The sequence below is a fragment of the Bactrocera tryoni genome, unplaced genomic scaffold (genome assembly GCF_016617805.1).
Source record: "Bactrocera tryoni isolate S06 unplaced genomic scaffold, CSIRO_BtryS06_freeze2 scaffold_25, whole genome shotgun sequence".
NCBI classification, from domain to species: domain Eukaryota; kingdom Metazoa; phylum Arthropoda; class Insecta; order Diptera; family Tephritidae; genus Bactrocera; species Bactrocera tryoni.
In genome coordinates this window covers 6634838-6658466 of record NW_024395977.1, presented here as the reverse complement: position 1 = coordinate 6658466, position 23629 = coordinate 6634838, and the positions used below count along the sequence as shown (strand labels likewise).

The 23629-nt window shown below is 38.8% G+C and overlaps 1 non-coding gene and 2 pseudogenes across 1 annotated transcript; all 3 read right to left on the bottom strand.

The window, feature by feature from the left end:
- Positions 1 to 14446: 14446 nt before the first annotated feature.
- On the bottom strand, positions 14447 to 14640 carry LOC120781013 (annotated as a pseudogene).
- Positions 14641 to 19567: 4927 nt separating this feature from the next.
- LOC120781028 lies at positions 19568 to 19770 on the bottom strand (annotated as a pseudogene).
- A 2236-nt stretch (positions 19771 to 22006) lies between these two features.
- Positions 22007 to 22211, bottom strand: LOC120780984. Its single transcript, XR_005705991.1, has one exon. It is a non-coding gene; the product is annotated as a small nucleolar RNA U3 (small nucleolar RNA).
- Between the last annotated feature and the right edge of the window lie 1418 nt (positions 22212 to 23629).

Sequence of the window (23629 nt, the reverse complement as noted above, 5' to 3'; positions counted from 1 at the left end):
TTGGACATCCCTTCATCCCTGCTACAACACTGCCCTATGGTATACCAGCACTTATCTGTCGTTCAACAGTTATTAAATCACATACTTTATCCATAAATTGTGTATTGTAAGACTCCACTATTTTATACAATTCTATAGGTAGAATTTTTTTAATCTTATATAAAAGGTGTAATGTTACACCTTATCAAACGGCGGAGCCACATCTAGAAATATAGCTGAACAGTACCCTCTGTGCTAAAATGTTATTCTTATTATTTCGTTAGTACTCTATCGTCGAGACCCAAATTGATGCGTTGATATTATATTATTTTCGTGGAAGAAAAGAGACATCTTTGACAGAGATACTTTTTCAAATATTTTAGAAAGTCAGGGTAGAAGACTGATTGGTCTGTGTGAAGACGGCTGTGTTAAGATAATCTGGGACTTTTTCCATGGAATTGGAAAGTATCTAAAGAGCAAAGAGAGCACCTCTACAGCAATTTTTGGTAACTCAATTAGCTCTTTTGGGGTAATATTATCATGTCCTGACACTTTTTTGGATAAAGTTCTTTTATGATTCTTGTTCAAATATCATTGAACATGCTTACTTATCAGTAAAGCCTAAATTCTACTAAATATAAATATCTATTTATATATTAATATACATACATAGTACATATGTACATAAACATGCTAATGCATTTACATGCAATGCGCATCAAATAATAATAAAAATGCATGGGTAAAGACAAGTCATAAAATTACAGATCAGATAACATTAAAGACACACATACACATGTATTAAATTGTATAGTTAAAAACAACCCCAGCAAGAAGACTATACGTTATATACTGCCATAAACCTGCCGTATAACTATGGATAGTATGCGTGAAAAATTCGAATAGTATACATCAGTTTGTACAGAGGCATGGGAAGATTCTAGCGCTTACTTTGAATACGTGTGAGTTGTCTATCCTTTTTCTTTGCATACAAATTTACCACCACTTTGTCATATGCTCGTCTCTTTTTAACCCATGGTAGGATGGTATAGTAGTTTGATGGTAAAGTAGTACGATGGTAAAGTGGTATGGTATACTTATCCTTTTATCCTACTCCATATAAAATAAAACAAATACAGGTTATTTTTATTATTCATTGCATCCGTACATATAATATATATATATTACATATAGTACATATTTAAATAAATAAAAATAAAAAAAAATAAAAATAATTGCATCCATTGCATCCATACATTATTTAAAAATTGCACCTACTTTGGTTGTTGTTGTTCCGACCTGGAATTTTGAAACATTAATTATTACTAAAATTTTGGAAAATAAATAACTTACCGTTTATTTAAAGATAATTTGTTTTGGCGGTACCTATTGTGGCTAAGGTCCACCACTCTTCTTAATGCCCGTTCAAAACCTGGCAGTCCTTCCATTACAAATACATCTACACAAAAATAGGAAAAAATTTTATAATATAATATAAGTGATTTATATAATAAATACTTGCCTAAATTTTGTCGCTGTCAAAGTGTATAGCTGATTCCAATATTTTTAATTCTTTTTTTTTTAACTAACGATTAAAGATGCGCAAGCACGTTTATTCACTTCACAAGTTTTCACACAAATGTGAGAAATGCAGTTTTCCACTTTGTTATATACTGATTACTTCTACTGATTACTTCTACTGATACTGATTACTTCTTACATCAAACGACTACAATGCATATCTGCATATAGCACAACTGTAGAGGGAGGGAGTACGAAATATATTCCCAACATGTGACCTGTTTTCACATTCACGTAAATTTTTATTTTTTTTTTAAGATTTGCTTATGTGTTGATGAATACGTTAGCGAAGTTTTGCTGGGACCCCATGTAGTGTGCAATACATACAAACATATACACATACACATTTATTTAGTTATTTAAAATAGTTTTCTAAAATAGTATATAAGCAATGAAAATACCAAACAAAAATCAGAATTAAAGATTTCTCACTCGATATAAGACGTTTCATTTGGCCCCACCAGTGGGAAGGAATGACAAATCTTTGTTGAGTTTTAAACAATTCTAATAATTTTAGAAGATGAAGTTTTAAAAGACTTGAGCGACACGTTAGTTGTGTTTGGTAAGATTTATAGCTTAAAGTTGTTTTTTGGGCAGTTAGGTTGAAATACCTTTTCTAAGTGATTTGTAAAACAATTAGCCTTTTCCTCGTGACTTCGCCACCCAAGTATAGGCATGTTGACTGGTACATTCATGGCCTTTTGGGCTTTCTAAAGGGATTTCCGCTTGCTTGAATTTGGACACATCCATTTATATACGTTTCGGCGTCGAATACTTCCTCGCGTTTAGGCGCTTTGTTTAATTAACGTACAGTTGATTTTAAGTGAAGCTGAGCGATTTATCTGTCATTCACGGCTTTTAGTTTTTGTTTGGTGTTGTTAAGACAGTTGCGTTAGTTATTATATCATTGAGTTTTATTATACTTTCGTCAATATCTCAATTTATTTTGTACTCAATATTAATGTAGCTTCTATTATGTGTGATTTATCTATATTTTTGATTACAGCAAAATCTATTAAATTTGGTAGTTTGTTTCGATCACTAGGCCAATATGTCGACTTGCCAAGAAATATTATGTCAAGGTTATTCCTATTTATATGTATAATAGTGTGAGGTCGTCCTTTCGGATTTATTAGTCAGGAGCTCCTATACATGTGTTTTGCATTGTAATCACCACCTGCTAGAAATCTAAGACCAAGCGTTCAACAAAAAGTCTTTTAATTGGATGTCTGTAATTTTAAATCGATGTGGGCAGTATATGGCCTTCAGGTTTAAGCCCCCGCAGCGATTTTTTATAGATATTGATGTAGCTTGTAACTGCTCTGTAGCATGAGATTCTTATGCGAGGTGGCTAATTCGTTTTCTAACCAACACTTCTGTTCCACCATGTGCCTTTCTATTTGGATGGTTTGTAACAGAGAGTTTAAACCCGGCATAAAACAAATTGTTTTTATTCGTAAGATGAGTTGCTGACAATAGCATTACATCTATGTATATTATTTCCAGAGATCTAATAAGTTCCAATTTATTCTTCTTATTTACTGGCGTAGAAACCACTTACGCGGTTATAGCCGAGTTAACAACAGCGCGCCAGTCGCTTCTTCTTTTATCAATGTGGCGCCAATCGGAGATTCCAAGCGAAGCCAGGTCCTCCTCCACCTGGTCCTTCCAACGGAGTGGGAGTCGTCCTCTTCCTATTGGTTAAAACCGTTAGCATTCCATATACAAATGTTCAATATATTCATCTTTTATTTATTTAAAAAAGTTTGCAATATTTGATTGATTTGTGATTTTATTATTTCTTGAACCATATTTTACATTGTAGACATAAATTGAGTCATACATTGGGTTAGGTTGAAAATCATAGTTTGAACGCTTCCACATCATTGATTTAGCAGCATTTGTGCAGTGCTGCCTTTCACCACATTTGCATAGCTTCTTTGTACAGTATTATTTTTAAGATTAACCGGTTTTGAAACATGGGCAAGGATTTCAACATTTTGGTTAGGAGGGATATTTATCATTTGATTACGGCGAGCTTGAATTCCGCCAGACAATTGCGTTTTTAAGTCTTTATATACAGGGCATCCTCTATAGGTATAAATTCTCTTTTCGGAGTACATTTTGAAGTAGGAGTAGATCACCACACACCACACAGACACTGCGTAGGATGCAATATGCTTTCGTGTGTTCATACTCTTGACAGTTTGTGCATTGTACCTCACCATTTCTTGTATGTGGTTCCTCAACGGTGATTCTACGATGGAGCAGATATTTTAAATTGTAAATCCGGTGTGTTTAATTCTTCTTTAGTTAGTTAGAATTTGGCAACAATTCGATTTTGAACATTAGTTGTCGGACTTTACTTCTGTCAAAAATATTTACAACATATTTAATACTAAAACTCTGCCAGAGCTTCTTTAACATCTTTGAGTCAACTGGTCTTTAGAGCTCTTTAGTTGGTAAGAGTAGTAATTCTTGTTATTATTTGACATTACATCAGTGAAACTGTTTTCAGTGGTTTTTTCAAGAGCACAATGTGAAAATTGTTTGTGCCTGTTATAAAGCGCATTTGAGCTACGCTCACGAAAATAATTTGGAGGTGGTTTGGCATTCACGACTGTGGCTCATTGCTCAGTCAGGCAAATTTGTTGCCATTAAGAATTTCTAGATTTTTACCATTTGGCGTGCCTGGTTTAAGTTTTTTGGCAGCGATCAATGTCAGTCTGAGCAAATGATTCTTTGTTGCTTGGTACATTCTTACCCTTCGTTTTGTTTTCCTTCGCTGTCCGGGTGCTTGCTGGTAACAACGTCCGGTGTGTTTTACGTGGGCACCTGCTGACGACAGCCTTACTCCACGGCGCTCAAAAGCACAGCGGATCAAATCAATGCGTTGATCAGCGCCCTGAGAATGCAAAGCATTTTCAGTACCAATTGGCAGTGTGGAATGGACACACTAACCACCTTGGTAGGGGTTCGAGGCCCATCTAAAACCTCTGCCGTGCTTTGGGTCCGGCACCCGGTTGCAATGCAACTCCACATTCAACTGACAAAGTCAGTTCTTCCCGCGATTTGGGTTTCAACCACAACCACCACGATACTCCCCGAGGGGCCAGTCCGCACGAGCAGGTTGGAGCGAACTCCAAGGGCTCCTGCCCCCCGTGGTACCAGAATTAAGTCTCCGGTCAGACCTCGTAGCCGAAACTACTACCAGTTGAGCTTCCATACGGCTCTGGACTGGTGGCCAGGGGTTGGATCCCACACACACATCACTTACACACCCCAATCATACAGAAACTAACCCTAACTTCCAGCTAACCGCCTTCGCCGCTTAAATAATTCACGCGCAAACGACCCTAACTGTTCGGTATTCCGACTAGTGGAGATCACATCACTAACATCTAATCGTCCATCCGTCCAGCTAATCCCCATACCACCCAGATCCCTAATGTCCGAGTACATCGGGCACTCCGCAATTAAATGCGACCAGTTTTCTAAAACTGCCCCACAAAAACACCCCGACGTATCCGATAGGTGCCTCTGATGCAAAAATGCATTCAGAGGCCCATGCCCCGTAAGCAGGAAACCCAGACTCAGACAGAATCTGAAATCTGGGTTATCCTCAACGAACCCCACGTCCCGAATGTACTCATACGTCACTCGGCCGTTAGGACTATTGTCCCACCGTTCTTGCCACCTACACCTAACCCTATCATCTAGGAGCCTCTTGCTCCCTAGATATCCCTCCCTCTCCACATCATCGTCAGAAATCCAATCATTCCGCAGCAATGACACACTCAAGCCCCTTCTTAACCTGAATGCAACAGCACGCTGTATGACAATCAGGTCAAGAGGGGGTGCACCTAACAAGACCTGCATCGCATCCGTAGAGACGGTGCGACATACAGGCAAACAAGCAAGCATCATTCAACGCTGGATTGAGAGGAGTTTTTGAGACCCCCAGACAGTCGTGGCTGTCTCCCACCATACAGGGGCTCCATAAGTGGCACAGGCCACAAACAAGCCACGATATATGGTGCGAACAGCACGACGTCCGAGACCCCAACCGCTCCTCAAAATCCGTCGTATTTTGCCTACAGTTGCCTGCAGTCGCTTCTTCACACTCGCCAACACATCCTTTCACTCATGGTCAGTCCCAGATATTTGACTTGCGTCACATATCTGATGCTGACCCCGTTCACACGGACAATCGGTGGACGACCCGATGACAATCTACCTTTCAGCAGCATTGCCACCGTTTTGTCCATCGATATGTCGACCCCCACACCTAAACCCCAAGAATTAACGATCTCTAGGAGATCTCCTCCCGCCCGTTCTAGCTCAGACCTCGAGCGACCTTCGACCATAAGAAGAAGGTCGTCCGCATACGCACAACATTTACAGAGTGGCTCGAGCTGCCCAAGCAGAGTGTCCATCTCAAGGTTCCAAATATATGGACCACAGATGGAACCCTGCGGGCAGCCTCGAACAACTCCGATCTCCACACTCCCATTCATGCCGACAAGAGAGGCCTTTCTGTCCGACAAATAACTCCGCCAAAGAGAAATTTCCGGATAGCCAAGCTCCTCCAGCCGTTGCACCACTCGATCCCAGCTTAAGTAATCAAACGCCCCCTTGAAGTCAACAAATATGCCGAGGACATATTTGTTGACATTCTCCCTAACGACACTCTGAACGTAGAACCACGCATCCTCTATACTGCGTCCTTTCCTGAACCCAAACTGCCTATCCGACCACATACCCCGCGTTAGCTCCTGAAGCCGTTCCACCATGACTCTTTCCAGCACTTTTCCAAGTACTGGAAGGAGACTGATGCCCCGATAAAATCGAGGATCGCTCCTGACCTTATCAGGGGACTTCAGGAGAGGAACAACCCTAGCACTTTTCCACTCGCGTGGAAAGTATCGATCCCAGACGCACTTATCGTAAATGGCCTCCAGGTATTCCGGAATGAACTTCCATAAGCTTTTACACATCTCTCCGTTCAAGCCATCAAAACCTGGGGACCGTTTAGACCTAACCAGGCCAAAGGCGTACCCCAACTCCCCATCATCTAATGGAGGGACAGGCACCTCTTGTGCTTGAGGTACCTGCACCTCCGACCTAGGAAAGAACGCACCTAACAGAACCCTCGCACACTCTCTCCACGACGATAACAAGGTGTCACCGACGCGAAGAGAGGTGACATCCTCCCTCCTACGACCCCGGCAGATCCTATAGACCTGACCCCAGGGGTCGTTCCTATTTTCCCTAACAAAGCTCCTCCATTCTTCCTCTTTAACTTTAACTAGCATCTCTTTATACTCCCTATCCGCACAACTAAATTCATACCTAAGCTGGGACAGCCTATCAGAATTGGACCGTCGGGCGCGTTGAAACTTTCGCCTCAATCGCCTGACAGTCCTCCTCTTCAAGGTTAGCTCACGCGTCCACCATTTGATTTTACTAACCTTAGAGCAGTCATACCTACGAAAAACCCTATCATTAACCCCCCAAACAACCTCATAGAGACGAGCAATCTGCTCGTCAACTCCCAACTCAACAAATTCACTAAGCGGTATTTCAAATACCGCTTCCCTAACCGAGAGTCCATATTAGTTCCAGTCAGTACCAGCGGTACGCCATCGCCACAATGGACTCTCATAAGGCAAGGGAGGGGATTGAGGGGTAACCATAATTTGAATCAAATTATGGTCACTCAATCCCTACCCTCCCTTTACCTCCCATCTAAAGCTAAAAGCCCTACTTGCTGCCTCATTCATAGCGTCACGTCAATGTCACTTACGCCCCCAGGCCCATCAAACGTATACCATTCACTTGGCTCATTCAAAATGTGGAGGCCTTTAGCCACCACCCATTCGCTTAATGCCTCGCCTCGACTGTGGCTTTGGTATCCAGATGAATGCCGGGATACCTTACTAAACCACATCGAGGACGAGGCATTCGCATCCAGCCCTAGGATAAATGGGCTGCTGCTCGCAAGTAGTAGCAGCTTATCCATGTAGCCCAGGTAGGGCTCTAGGGGCTCGCTATATTTACAATATAAACTAGCGACGATCATCCTACCGAACTCCCCTTCTATCGCTACACATATACCCAGTTGTGAAGAATCCACAACTACGCAATCGTAGTGTGGATTATTCACAACTATTGCAGCGTTAGCTCTAAGGTCCGAAAATACTTTGAAGCCTCCAGGAAGACCCCGAACCACACCATTGGTGGCGTAGGGCTCCTGGAGTAGAGCAATACTGCACCCACCCTCAACCATGCTATCCCCCAACTCACACATTACGGCATAAGAGCCCTGACAGTTGAGCTGGATAATCCCTCCCATCAGTGTCTGGCGAGGGCACGCTCAACAAGGCCACAATATATGGGGCAGACAGCTGACATCATCAGATGCCCAGCTGGTTTACCCTTAAACTCACAGTTGCGACAATGGGGTGCATTGACGCAACTGGCAGCTTTGTGGCCTTCTTGACCGCACCTCCGACAGACATCCGCTTTGGCCCTACACTCAGCCACCCGATGATCGAATCCCATACACCGGAAGCAGCCAGCGACGGGGCTATCCGGTCGCACCCGGAAGTAGAACCACTTTATGTAGCACCGACCCTTCTCCAAGAGGTCGGACATCAACTTGTCCGTACCCTCCAGGACAACCCATGAATTCCCCCATGAATTCCTCATGGGAGATCTCCGTATGGACCCCCTGGACCACCACCCGGCGACCCAACTTCCGGTTGACAGAGACGTCCAACCCCGCCTCCTCGAATTTCTTGTTATTCGCAACTTTCTCCCTCTCAAGAACAGAGGGAGTGCGAATAACCGCCCCACCACCCTTAATTGGTCTAAGGTCATGGACCCTCACACCAAGTGAGGGACCCACCTCCTTGACCACCTTCTTTATAACCTCCTTAGAGGAAGTTGCAGGCCCCTTACTCCTCACCACGACCGACCAGGTCTCCACAGGCTTCGGCGTCACCGGTGTGATCGCATCCAGCACAGGTGCAGGAGGCGGAGGCATCGGTGCCGACGGAGCCGGCATTGACCTGCTCGGCGTCGAGGGGTGGCCCCCGCAACTTCCCCTAAGGGCATCTACCTGACCGCGAAGATGGGCATTTTCGGTAATTACCGTCATCAGGAGCGCCTCATACTTTGAGGCAAGCTCCAACAGCCCCTTCGCGGTCTCCCTCTCAAAGCCCTTGGCCTCAAAGACCAGCTCATTGAGCTCCCCGGTAATGCGTTTTGCAGCCGCCACATGGCTGACTGCCCCACCCCCAACAACAACAGCTCCCCTTGGAAGAGCCCGCGTTCCCTCTTTATTGCCACTCGCGACACGAGTGACAACTTTCGAAGCGTCCTCCTTCGCGACGCCCACTCCTTTGCCTACCGTACTAGACGGATGGGCAACGCTCCACTACCGCTACCTCCCCTCGTTACGCGACGACCCCGTACGCGCAGCCGCTTTCACGGTGGTGGCAACTGAGGCACTCCCACCACAACACCCGCTCCCTCCTCGACACCCCCTACGTTACGCGGCGACCCCGCACGCGCAACCACCTTCTCAGCGGAGGCCACGTTGGCATTCCCGCCACAACTCCCGCTCCCTCCCTCTGTACCCCCTACGTTACGGCGGATTCTCCGCTTCCAGCGAGGGCCTTCGTCCTCCTCTTCCGTCCAGGAGGCATCTCGCTTCCCAACTAACCCTTCAGTCGGACTGATCCGCTGGCGTACCACTAGCGTAGACGGTTCACGGACAGGAAGACTCTGGAGCAGCTGCTCTCCAGGTACGTGCGTCTGTACGCGCTGAAAAGTGCAACCCACGCAAGGGCCCGCTCAATAACAGCGACCACCCAAGCGGTCGATTATGGCGTGCTCGCGGTGGCACAGCCCACAACCCCAACCAGTGGTCGGACTAAGGCCACTCAATTGGCCGCCGGCCGGACAAAGTCCCCGTAACGTCCGAGAGTCGACCGATGTGGCGCTGTACCGAATCGCACCGTGGGCTTAAACGGTAACGCTGTTACGACCGTTGGTCCTTACAGGAGTCGCAATCTCCAACGCTGGACAGACGCTTGCACCCTTAGGGCAATCCTGTCCAGACTCTTCTTGACACCGAACCACTAACCGCCAGATGCTCAGCACAGAACTACTGGCAAGCAGTCCAGTCAGCAAGAGTGCCAACAACACGGAGCTACACTGGAACCGTGCGAAGTTTCCGCCAATAGCAACAACGTGGATGACCACGTTGTCCGTATATACAGTAATTATGAAATTACTTACCGCTACTCCACACAAAAATGCACAAAATTGTGCAAAAATGTGTAACCACACAAAACTACTCGCGGTCACCGACCCTCGCTACTCGCGATCACGCCAACAATTCAACCGAACCGCTATGCACACGCGCCAGGCAATAACGGTGCCAACCAAAACGCGTAAACAAATACCCGCACAAAAGAGAATCGCAAAAAATCACAAAAATCACCGAGAAAACACTTTGAATATCACAACGATGCGCACGCACGTCTATCCGCGTCGACAGTCAACTAACGAATGCTTGCTGGTAACTGCCCGATTGCTGTTTACTGCTGCTTCTGCTGACTGCGTCCTTTGCTTAAATTCCATTTCAGCTGATCACTGTGATGACTCATCATCGCCGTTAAATTTTTGATTGCCAGGAGTTGCTCTTGTTGGCTCGACAAAGCTTAAATAGACGGCTTGCTGGTAAGGTTGCGCAGCACTCATAAATGTTTGCTTGATTTTTTTGTTTTCACTTTTTGTTTCGTGCACTATTTGTTTATGTTTAGTATCATAATTTGTGTGTACTGGTTTTTACTATTAAAATCTTCTTATATACAAAAATACAAGTTTACTAATTTTATTTACTTTATGCCAACCGTCTCCGTCGCGACATATTAATATTGAAAAATCGCACAAAATATCACAGTTTAATAGAATTTTTTATTTATAGTTTTTCTGTGCTTGTAATATCGATGCTTTTTCTCTTATAATTTTGTGCTTAACTAAAGCATCATTGCGGTTGTTGGAAAATTTCGTTAGTTTATGTACAACCTTTATTTGAACTTCCCTTTTCTTTTCATATGCTTCAGCTTCATCTTTTAAAATGGGGTCGATTACTTCAGTTTCGTCCTGAACTTCAAACGGTTCAACTTGGATTTCAGTTTCCCAAATTTCTACAAAAACCTGACGGGGGAGACAAATTCCAAGTTACCAATTCAGTTAATTTTTTCTCAGTTATTGAAGGTTCATGACAACTTCTAAAAAGCAATTGTATTTAAATATAAATGAAATTATTTAAGGTAAATTAATGGAAAATAGGTAAAAAGAATTATTATATTTATAATTATAAATTATTTTAATCAATTATTAAGTACAAATCTATAAAAAGGTGAAAAATTTGTTGAGCTTGTGGAGTAAAATTCCAATTAACTACTCCTAAGAATATACCTTTTGAGTAAAATTAAATTTATGAAGCGTGTTGCGTCAAGCGACTTTATAAATCTAAAAATAATGTTTAAGAAATAAATTTGTCAAATTAATTGAATAATATTTTAATATATTATAAAAGGTTTTATATCATGTAAAATACTTACAATTTGTATAGTATATTAACATAACCATCATCTATTACCAATGTATTAGAATACTCTATTACCATAAATTATGAGATTACTGAATTGAATTATAACTACATATACTTATCCACTTTTTTTGTATACGTATTTACCACTAGACTAAGCCGTTGGAGATTGCTAACTATTGAAAGTAATGTAATAAAAAATTCTATTGGATAAAGACTATACCCGCGAACGGACGTTCTTCTTCTTTAATCGAAATTTTTAAATTCGAGCTTAGCAAAGGCAATTAGCTTTTGGTTGAGCATCCCAGTGAGTCTAATTCTAACTTTAATCTTAACAACGCTTAAGATTTTTTCATGGCATCCGAACAAGCACTCAGTGCGTGGCTGTAAAAGTAAATTTAATTTTCGAAAAAAGTAATACTTAGCGTATTAATTTAATTTCCAACTCATGAGCAATTGCCTGTGCATTTTCCATTGCTTCCGGTTTCGGTTGAGTGTAAATGATTAAGGTGACAAATACTGAAAATAAATGTCTGGACAAAGACATTAAAAAAAAATATATATATAAAAAATTAAAAAAAAAACTGGTGAGTGGAGTCCCTACGTGCGGAAGAAGTTATACTTCTTAGTGATATTCCAAGAAATGCATATCATTTTGTATGAAAGAAAACAAGTGAGAGGGAAAGGATATGGTGGAGTGATCAACACTTTCTTAAATTCACATTTTATACATTTATTATGCACATTTTATAAAGCAAAGTCCAAATCAATTGTCATTCTAAAATACGATATGAAATGTCTTACATATATTTTATCTGTATTTCTCGCGAATACCATTTTCTCCTGGCGTAAGTCGCAAATATTTACCTTCATCCCATAATAGCGTTTGTTGCTGGGCAGTGAGGCTATCTTCGATTGTGATTTGTTCACTGATTTCGTCGTTTGTCATTTTCCCATCACATAGCGGTCCATTCAAGAACTGCTGATCAATTTCTATGTCTTGATAAAGTGGTGTACCTTTGAGAAAGTTTAACCATGCTCGAATTTTCCTTTTATTAACCAAGCCTTGAAGATAGCTCGATTTGTAAATATTCCGTTTCTTTATGTGCACGTTGATACTGTGAACATCTCCAATATTCCGTTATAGCTTTTTTACCATCGTATCCACGTCAACCGGCACATTTATAACCTGTCCATATACTCCAAATTGCCCATGCACGTGTCTCAAACGTTTTATTTCCATGAAAGGAATTCTGGGGGAAATTAATCGTTCCGTTATAAAATCAAACGGGGGCAAATCATCAGGCATTGGTGGATATTTGAAGCCATTGTAAACTGTGTAAGTTGGTATTTTTTTGCCGCAGTGATTGCAGACACACTGGACATGGTTTAATATTTTCGCTTGAAACATCCGGTAGAATTCTGTAAAGTACTTTCTGATCAATATTCTCAGGAAGTGCGGTTAAATCTTGCTTGAACTACGGGCGATCACATATCGAGCAAGCAAATCCAAAACTATTATTCGTAAATTTTGCCATTACAAACTCATGTGCTTTTTTATGCTGTTGAAAGTGAGCATATGGAATTTGTGAGTTATTTCTCACGTTTTCGGTGCCGGCATTATTTGTGTTTTGCTCTGTATCCTCGGTTGTACTCTCGTTTCTTTGCCGTAATAGTGCGGCCCTTGCTAATTCTCGCTGAGCTTTTTCCGTGCTCTATACTCTCGCTGATATTCTGGTGTTGATTTCCTTCGTGGTATACTATATCTCTGAAATGTATACCATTACTTGTAGAGGGTCCTGCATCTGCACCTGATGGATCAACACACGTAGAAGGTCCAGCAATCGTTGATGGATCAATGCACGTAGAAGTTCCATCAATCATTGATGGATCAACATTGATCGGAGGTCCAGCCGTCATTAATCCATCAAGACGCGTTGAAGGCCCAGCAGCTATCGGTGAATTGACGATCGTTGATTCATAAGTAGTTATAGATGCTCCCGCAGAGATTGATGGAACAGCAGACGTTGAATCTTTTTTACGCGCTTGTTATTCTCTCCGATATTCCGCAGTTGTTTTCCTCTTCCTCGATTGACTGCCAGCTATCATTTCCAATTTCTCCTTTTCTCGCTCTGCTTTCTTTCGTACTCGGTATTCCCGATAATATTGTGCTGTTTTCCCTCCTCTTGAAACACGGGCTGCACTGTCTTTTTCCGCTGTCAAATCAATTTAAAATCAAAGCATTAAAATTTGTGCCAATCCAATTGATATTAGTTTCAAGAGCACAAGTTTAATGCACAAGGTGCATCTATTACGGACAATTGAAATATTCAAGAGAAACTAATACTACAAATAGTACGACAATATTATATAGAACACGAATTAATTAGTAAATAAACACTGTCTACCGAAATGATCCTGTGAAGTCTTAACTTTTCAACTTTTTTTTTTTTTGGTTTTTGAAGAGATGTGGGGGGGAAACCTTCTAAAGACACCTTGGCGGGTAGTGTCGGACTCGCTTGATGCGCCTACTGACTAAAACCTCCCCACACCGGTTGCCAACCATATGGTTATGAACCTAGAATGTAATTTTGTGGGAGAAAGGAGGAAGATTCAGTTGTGAGTGGCTCTCAAACGAATCTGGCGCTAAAAAGCGAAGCTCGAGTTTTTGGTTAGGTGGGAGTGGAAGGATTTGTCAGGATATATGGCCTTCTGAAACGGTCGGTTTTTTTGCACCTGAGAGTGGCAAGACAGTTAATGCTAGGGTTTGCGTGGAATGCTACTGACGCCCGGAGATTTGCAGCGTAGGAAATAGCTGCCGACTGAATGGAAGGAAGATTTGTTTCCTCTAGGATCTGTTTGTTTCTAATATACCACGGGAATTAAGAGCTGATCTGAGTAGACGCATGTATGTGGATTGAAGCCTGGACAGTTGTCTGGGTGAGGCAGAGCCCCAAATAGGGATGGCGTAGGAGCAGATGCTTCTAATGATGGCATTAAAAGCTCGTTTTTTGGTGCTTGGGGAAACCTTTTTATTGGTAAATACTTTTCAACGGCTAACGCAGAGTATTTCAACCAAAAGTCACGCAAAATAGTTGAGAATTCGCAGAAATGAAACAGAAACAGAAGAAAAATAATGCGCAAGCATACAAACATACATATGCGTACTGTACTTAATATATATATATACTGTACTTATTGACTGCATTATTTTGTATAATTATTTGTATAAAACCTTGGAATTTATTCATTAAAATCACCACTCAGAAGTCGTTTACCCGTTGTAACCGAGCGATCATAGAAGAAACATATTTTCTAATATGCCACAACACAAAATTACAAATGAAGTTCATAAACCTCACACTGTCAGATAAAATGATATACCTCCTCATCGCATGTGCTAATACTTTCGATTTGCAAATAAAGTAAATGATCCTGTGAAGTATAATCCACAGTATATACAGTAGATAACCTTTTCGTGGTAGCTTTCTGAGGGGTGAATAGCGGCCATCTTGGATTTTCAGAGGTAGCAACGCAGTGCTGTATATATTGAGGCAGTAAATACTTAGCAAATTTATTCTATTAAATAACAAAAACTATAAGAAGAAGAAGAAGAATATAAAAGGAAATTATTTATTAATGACATATATTTACTAATATTTGATTTAAACGCCATAGTGTGTCATGTTTCGCCCATAAAAATATCATTTACTGATAGTCAGATATTCTTTGTGTAGTGAGTTCTTATTAATAAAAAGCAGCCCTGTTTTTAGATTTCTCGGTGGTGAGTTTTCTTCTGAATGTATTTGTTTACAATTGACAGACAGTTAACATAAAACGGTTTGTATTCGTAAGTTTTTGAAATATTATTACCAATAATTTTAATTTAGAAAGAAGATATTTAGGCATTTGAAGCTGAATTTTTAATACATCGTTCTAATTCTCATCCGTATAATGTTTTTGATAATTTATTCTTAAATATTTAAGTTTTGCATTTTCCACACCACCCCAGAGGTTTGCAATAAAGCGCGTTACGGACTTTATTTTAGGTGTTCGGTTCCCCGGTAGGCCTATTTTTACCTTTTCAACTTAAAATAAACATAATTAATAATTTACATAAAAATTTAAATAAAAATATTGCACAAAATAATTTAATAATTAATAAAGATTTCTAAGCTCTCACAATAGATGCATCCAAAATCCTACAACTCTATTAAATATATTAAAATACAGAAGCTAACTTTTAAAAGGGGGAGGTAGTTACCTATGTGAAATGCACAAAAATTTGATGTGCCGAATATGAGGGATGGCTGCCTGCCTATTAAAAATTTTTAAAGAAAAATATGTTCTAATTCTTATAAAAAAGTATTTTAAAACGTCGGGTTTTGAATTTTCGCAGCAATAAAAAGGCTCTACAATTTTTAATACGAATATAAACTTTATTATTAACACTAATATGTATTCTTATTAAAAACTTCGACATATCTTTCTTTTCAAACTCAATTTCCAATTGATGTTTTCCTATAACGGCTAACGATGATTGTATCCTACTGCATGCAAAAATTTGGAAATACTTAAAGCGTGTTTAAAAATTGCACAAAAAAAACAACTGATTTAAACAACAACTAATATCCCAATAAAATTGAACAGATATGCAAAGTAATTCAATATAATCACTTAAATAACGTAAACACTTGCATTATTTAATATCTTTTAAAGTCTCGGTCATCAAAATTTAAAATATATATGTAGTTTAGATGCTAACACAACAACCTGATTACCATAAAAGTAGCAAAAAAAGTGTAACACAACACCCTAAGATTTTCTAGAGGTGAGTATATGTGCGTAAACAAAGAAAAGGTTTATTACTGTATATACTGAGGTATAGTCTTAACTTTTCAACGGCCAACGCAGAGTATTTCAACCAAAAGTCACACAAAATAGTTGAGAAATCGCAGAAATGAAACAGAAACGAATGAAAAATTTATATATGCGCACACATGTGAATATGTCACCAACCAAAAATTGAAACATTGTTCTACAAAAACAACAATAGCATAAGCATGGCAACATTTGCTGTTGCTGGTAGAAACTCCGAGCTGTGCCGAAAGAAACTAACAAACGATCGGCGATTGTCACCGCTTCCCTTGCTGCTCGAACATCTTCACCGACAGCTAGCGTAAATATGTAAGCGTTAAATGATTATCACTACCTTTTCCGAACTCGTATAAGAAGTATAACTTCAAAAAAATACATTCGAAATAATAGCAGTGGCTTGTGAAAAATATAACACTTTGTATATACATTAGGGTGTGCCATTTTGAGCCAACCTTTTTTTTCAACTGAAAAACAGGCTCAAAACTTTCGAAATGTGTAAAAAAAAGTCAGTCAAAAGATGAGCTCTTAATATTAATATTAAGAGGTGCTGCCTCTTTCAAATTTTCTGTTTTCCATATAAATTACATGGAAAAAAAATCGTTTTTTTTGTGGTGGTTATTCTGCGGAGGTTATTATAAGTATGTGTACGCGATGGCTGTCAGTTGGGATGGTAAACTCGATTCGGATTCTACTCGAGAATCGAGTTTTCTCGTAAAATAATCGATTTTTCGAATGTCAAGAATCGATTCTTAATCGACTTCGACTACTGAAGATCGATTCTGAAAAATCGATTATTTTACGAGAAAACTCGATTTTCGAGTAGAATCGGAATCGAGTTTACCATCCCAACTGGCAGCCATCGCGTGCACATATAATAACTTCCGCAGAATAACCACCACAAAAAAAAACGAATTTTTTTCCATGTAATTTATATGGAAAACAGAAAATTTGAAAGAGGCACCTCTTAATATTAATATTAAGAGCTCATCTTTTGAGTGACTTTTTTTTACACATTTCGAAAGTTTTGAGCCTGTTTTTCAGTTGAAAAAAAAGGTTGCCTCAAAATGGCACACCCTAATATACACAAAATACTAAAAACACAGAAATTGAAATATACATCTGTAACTGCAATTAGTTTAATTTTTATTTGTGTACAAAATATCTATTTTACTTTGCCTTACGTACAAAAACAAAGACTTACTAATTATCGTACATATTTCTAATGGACAAATGACGGTGACATATCAGCCAAAATTTCATTTATAAGCGAAGCAAACATATTTTAATATGTTGTATGTTTACCGTTATTTTTAATAACTTCTTGCAAACGTTTTTGCATCGAATGAACCAATTTCTTTGTAACATCTGAGCTGATTTTTAACCATTCTTCCAGAAGTATTTGCTTTAGGGTAGTTTTTGATGTGATATGGTGTTCTCGAACGCGTCTATCCAAATGGTCCCACAAATGCTCGATTGGATTAAGATCTGGGGACTGTGGTGGAGTTTTCAGGGTGTGAGGAGTGTTGTACAAGACCCACAATCGAACAATTTCTGCTGTATGCTTGGGGTCGTTGTCATGCTGAAAGTAGTACTCGTTCTCAATTCCTAGCTTTTCAGCACTTCTCTTCAAATTTTCTTTGAGAATATTCAAATACAGTGTTTTGTCCATTATTTCGTCAATAAACACTAACTCTCCAACGCCAGCTGCTGACATGCAACCCCACACCATGACTCCAGCACCTCCGTGTTTTACTGTTGAGTGAATATTTTTTTCTGATAATGCATCGCCCTTTTGCCGCCATGTCAAAACACGCCCATCTGACTTATAGACACAAAATTTACTTTCATCAGAAAAGATAACTTTCTCCCAAAAGTCATTTGGCTTGTTTAAGTGCTGTTTTGCGAATAAAAGTCGTTTTGTTTGGTTAATTTTACTAATGAGTGGTTTTCTTCGACAAACTCGGGCATTATATCCATTACTATTGAGCACTCTACGGACAGTGCGAGGGTGCACAACCGTACCTGTGTCTTCCTTCAGCATTGCAGCTATTTCTGACGAAGGGGATTTTGGCTCTTTTTTTATTATCTTCTTATCTCCCGTTTTTCCCGGTCTGATAGCGCAGGTGGTCGCCCGCTTCTATGTTGATACTCGCAATCTGGATCATTTTTAAAACGATTTATTATACCGGTAATTGTAGTTCGAGGCCGTTGAACTAATTCACAGATTTCCCGTATGCTTTTATGTTGTTTATAAGCATTTAAGATAATTTGACGCTCCTCAACAGTCGTTTCTTTCCTTTTTTGACTCATTTTGTATTAACACGCGGCGTTTGAAAATATTTGCACACAAATAACGGTACTGAATTGTGACATGTTAATTTCGAAGCTACCATATTACATGGAATTGATTATAGAATAAGTTAGAGTGCCCAAACTGTTTTTATTTACTTTATATTTTAGTTAAAACATAACCACGAGTGCAATGACGGTGACTTTTGTCCATTAGAAATATGTACGATAATATTAGTAAGTCTTTGTTTTTGTACGTAAGGCAAAGTAAAATAGACATTTTGTACACAAATAAAAATTAAACTAATTGCAGTTACAGATGTATATTTCAATTTCTGTGTTTTTAGTATTTTGTGGGCATGGTCGTTTCTTAAACATTCAAGTGGCCACATGACGGTGACTTTTGTCCATCTGTGTACATACATATGTGTGTACATATATAAAATAATTGCGAAGTGCACACATGCGACCAACACTCAAGTGAATAAAAACGAAACGAAGTGGTAAAATCAAACATAACGAAAATAAAATATAAACTAACTTAAACTAAAAATTTAAAAAATTGAAGGAAAGTTTTGTGAAGTGTGTGGTGAAGAAATAATACATATGTACATGACAAACGTACGGTAAAATTCACCAACCTAATAGTGCGCAAACAAAAAGAAAGAGAGAAATAAAAAAGGTGCGTGGAGTCCCTACGCGCGGATGAAGTTATACTTCTTAGTGATATTCCAAGAAATGCATATCATTTTGTATGAAAGAAAACTAGAAAACTTAAATTCACATTTTATAAATTTATTATAATTTATTATCTCCCCGAGCATGCCTTTGCCAACAAGTCGTCTTTTCGCGACGATGGCAAAGGCTAAATATCATAAATTGCACAACTTTCTGGTGTCTCTCGCAAAACTCTGCGTCGATATGTATTCACGATCATACGTATACATACATACATATTTACACATGTTTGTAGGCGAAGCTGCTACAGCGGCAAGGGGTGACAATCGGCGGCCATTACTTTACTTATGCCATAGAAATTCCATTGCTGCGAATATGGAAATGACAACGAAATAATGCAAATATGCATATTTCTAAAAGTTATTAATTTCTTTTAAGAAATGAAAGGAATGAATGATCCTGAGAAGTATAGTCTTAACTTTTCAACGGCCAACGCATAGCATTTCAACCAAAAGGAATATATTCATTAAAATCACCACTCAGAAGTCGTTTTATCCGTTGTAAGCGAACGATTTTCGAAGAAACATCATTTCTAATATGCCACAAGACACAATTAGAAATGAACTTCTTAAACCTCACGCTGTCAGATAAAACTATATACCTCGTCATCGCGGGTCGATTTCCAAAAAATGTAAATGAAGACTAACTACAGAAATAATCCTGTAAAGTATAGCCTTAATTTTTCAACGGCCAACGCAGGGTATTTCAACAAAAGGTCACATAAAATAGTTGAGAATTCGCAGAAATGAAAGACAAAGGAAAGAAAAAGCAGTATAACTTCAATAATGAACATGCATACAAACATACATATGCACAGCAGCAGCAAGGAAAGAGGTAACAACCGGCGATCCATTGTATATTTCTTTCATGCATAACCAAACCATAATTAGGACAACGCAATTCAAGTGTCAATGGTGGTCTAGGTGGTAAGCGCTTCAAAAGTTACGACGGGCACGTAGGAGGTTCGTAGGTTCGAATCCCAACAGAATTTATTTTTAATTGAATATGTGATCTTATTTTATAATAACTCATTTTAAATATATAAAAGATTTACCTAAACATTATGATGATATTTTCATGATTCATACGCAATGTACGAATGTAAGCAATTTCGTTTTGCCGTCGGCATTTCAATTTTTCACGCTTCAATTATTGCTTTCAACCAAGAAATTGCTTGTATGTATGTATGTACATATGTGCAATATATACCTTTGCGTTTTGCCGTCGGCATTTCCATATTGACATGCAAAAGTAATTATGTGTGTATTTCATTGTTTCGTTTTGGCCCAATTTGTATATTAAGACAAGTGTCAATAATTGCGCCAAAATCAAATATATTATATATAATATGTAAACATGTTTTAAACTTTACATAAAATTGAAGTGTCAATAATTGCGCCAATTTTCATAAAGTTGGAAATTTTGCGCGAATAAGACGTGTGCGGGTTAAGTCGTGAATTTTACTTATATTAATTAATTTGAAAGTGCCGAAAAATGCGAAACGAAATTTCGATAAATTGATATAAATTTAAGTAAATTTACATGTATTTTCATTTATATTTAATTGTCAATAAATTTTTTAAAAATTATTTGCCTTAGTTGTCCATTTTTTTATTTTCTCTCACATTTCAGCCGATTTTTGTATAGAAATTTGACCGGCGTAGGAGCAAAATGCGAAACAATCATACATATGTACATATATTATGTCGTTTGCACATTTGTCTGTATATTTGCGAAAGCAAATGTTCTACAAAAGCATATTTCTATACTTAAACAAAATTATTAGAACCATCGTATGTTTCTTATGTACATGCATAACCAAACCATACTTAAGTCAGCGCAACCTAAGTGTCGATGGTGGTGTTGGTGGTATGCGCTTGGAAAGTCAAGATGATACCACAGGTCTCAGGTTCGCATCTCGACAGAATAAATTTTTAATTTTTTGCTTTTAACATCGTATACTATACAAATAAATATTTTTCTTACTAATAGAAATTAAATTTATCACAGCAATATTATGCATATGTATATTATGTATATTGCTGTGATAAATTTAATTTCTATTAGTAAGAAAAATATTTATTTTTATAGTATACGATGTTAAAAGGCATACATCTTCTATCCAATCTTGTGTATCTGCACATGCCCATATGAGTGTATATATACGCATGTGCGCGTTCAGAAATTGAAATCATATTTTCATCACTTATCAATATACTTATTACATGTGCGCGCATTGACTTGCATGTTCATACATTCATATATACTTATATGTACATATATTTACATACATTGCCAAACAAATAATGCACAAGCATACAAACATACATATGCGTACACATATGAATATGTCACCAACAAAAAATTGATCTTCATAAGACAATATGGCAGCCAAATTGGCGAAGAACAAGTGTAGTACATTTTACAAAAAAAACAATTTCATTAATGAACGCTGGCGCAAATTCCACAAGCGATCTCGCTTCATTCATAAAAACAGAGGCCGTAACATCTCTCCGAGCATGCCTTTGCCAACAAGTCGTCTTTTCGCGACGATGGCAAAAGCTAAAAATCATAAATTGCACAACTTTCTGGTGCTTCTCGCAAATTTCTGCGTCGATATGTATTCACGATCATACGTATACAAACATACATACATATTTACGCAAGTTTGTAGGCGAAGCTGCTACAGCGGCAGGGGGTGACAATAGGCGGCCATTACTTTACTTATGCCATAGAAATTCTATTGCTACGAATATGGAAATGACAACGAAATAATGCAAATATGCATATTTCTAAAGGTCATTAATTTCTTTGAAGAAATGAAAGGAATGAATGATCCTGAGAAGTATAGTCTTAACTTTTCAACGGCCAACGCATAGCATTTCAACCAAGAGGAATTTATTCAATAAAATCACCACTCAGAAGTCGTTTTATCCATTGTAAGCGAACGATTTTCGAAGAAACATCATTTCTAATATGCCACAAGACAAAATTGGAAATTAACTTCTTAAACCTCACGCTGTCAGATAAAACGAAAATACTTCGTCATCGCGGGTCGATTTCCAAAAAAATTTAAATGAATACTAACTACAGAAATGATTATGTAAAGTATAGCCTTAATTTTTCAACGGCCAACGCAGAGTATTTCAACCAAAAGATGCGCAAAATACATAGTTGAGAATTCGCAGAAATGAAGGACAAACGAAAGAAAAAGAAGTATAACTTCAATAATGCACAAGCATACAAACGTACACATGCGCACACATGTGAATATGTCACCAACCAAAAATTGAAACATTGTTCTACAAAAACAACAACAGCATAAGCATGACAACATTGTGTTGTTGGTAGAAAAGCCGAGCTTGCTGCTCGAACATCTTCGCAGACAAGGTTGCGTAGATTCATATTGAGCAAGGGGTTGCGTAGATTCATATTGAGCAAGGTTGCGCAACCTGAATCTATCGCAACCTTTTCCGAACTCGTATAAGAAGTATAACTTCAAAAACCAAAAGGTGGATAATTAGATTAAACAGGCATATTTTTGGATATCCAGTGGAGTGTCAAAATAAAAGCATTATATTTTTCCTGCTAAAGTTGGTGTTTAAATGCCTTAAGCATCTCCCCGCATGTATACCCCACTCTACCTGGGAAAAACTGGCGCACCCTAGCAAGACAGCTTAATACATCACATCCCATGGCACCATACACTTACATCACCACTCCACACCAACACAACTCACCACACCTGTACCCACTCAACAAAAAGGATGGACAACGGGATGTGACTTACAATTCGTTCGACACACTGCGCACATCATCAATTCGATATTTTATACATCATTACAAGCATCCGTGCTTACTTTCGCACTTTAACATTCGTCTACAACACATTCCTTTACACACACTGCGCCGCGTCGACACCTTTCGCCCGTCCCTTCGATCGACATCCCGCGCCAACCTACAGGGATACAACACAGTAAACCTCAATTCGACGCTATAGATTATTTTGCAAAAATATTATTTTGTGAAGTGTCAAAATTAATCCTTTTAAATAAACTAAATTATATTAAAAAATATAAGAGTACTTATTTTTGCCCCCGTTTAAGCATGGTCCTTCGAGCCTCAAAGACATGCACTATAAATTAACAGCCACAAGACAAACCAAAAAATTAAAAAAAACAAGCCAGTGTAGTGAAGTGCAGTGATATACACATGTTTAGGCATAATAATGTGGTGACCAACTAAAAAATAAAAATAAAAACAAAAAAACCCAAACAACAAAGTGCAGTGACCCAAACCGAACAAGAAAGAAAAAATGTACATATGTATATCAGAGAGGTGACAAAACTGTGAACAAAAACAGAGTGTATTTGAAAAATTAAACCACCAAATATTTTAAGCAAACAAAAAGCAACAAACGCGCGTAATCTAAAAACAAAATATTAATCGGCCCCGAAATAGAAAATTAAAATAATATCTTGCGGGCGCGAATCGCAACAAAAACCAACAAAATGCAAAACTGCAAACAGCGGGCGC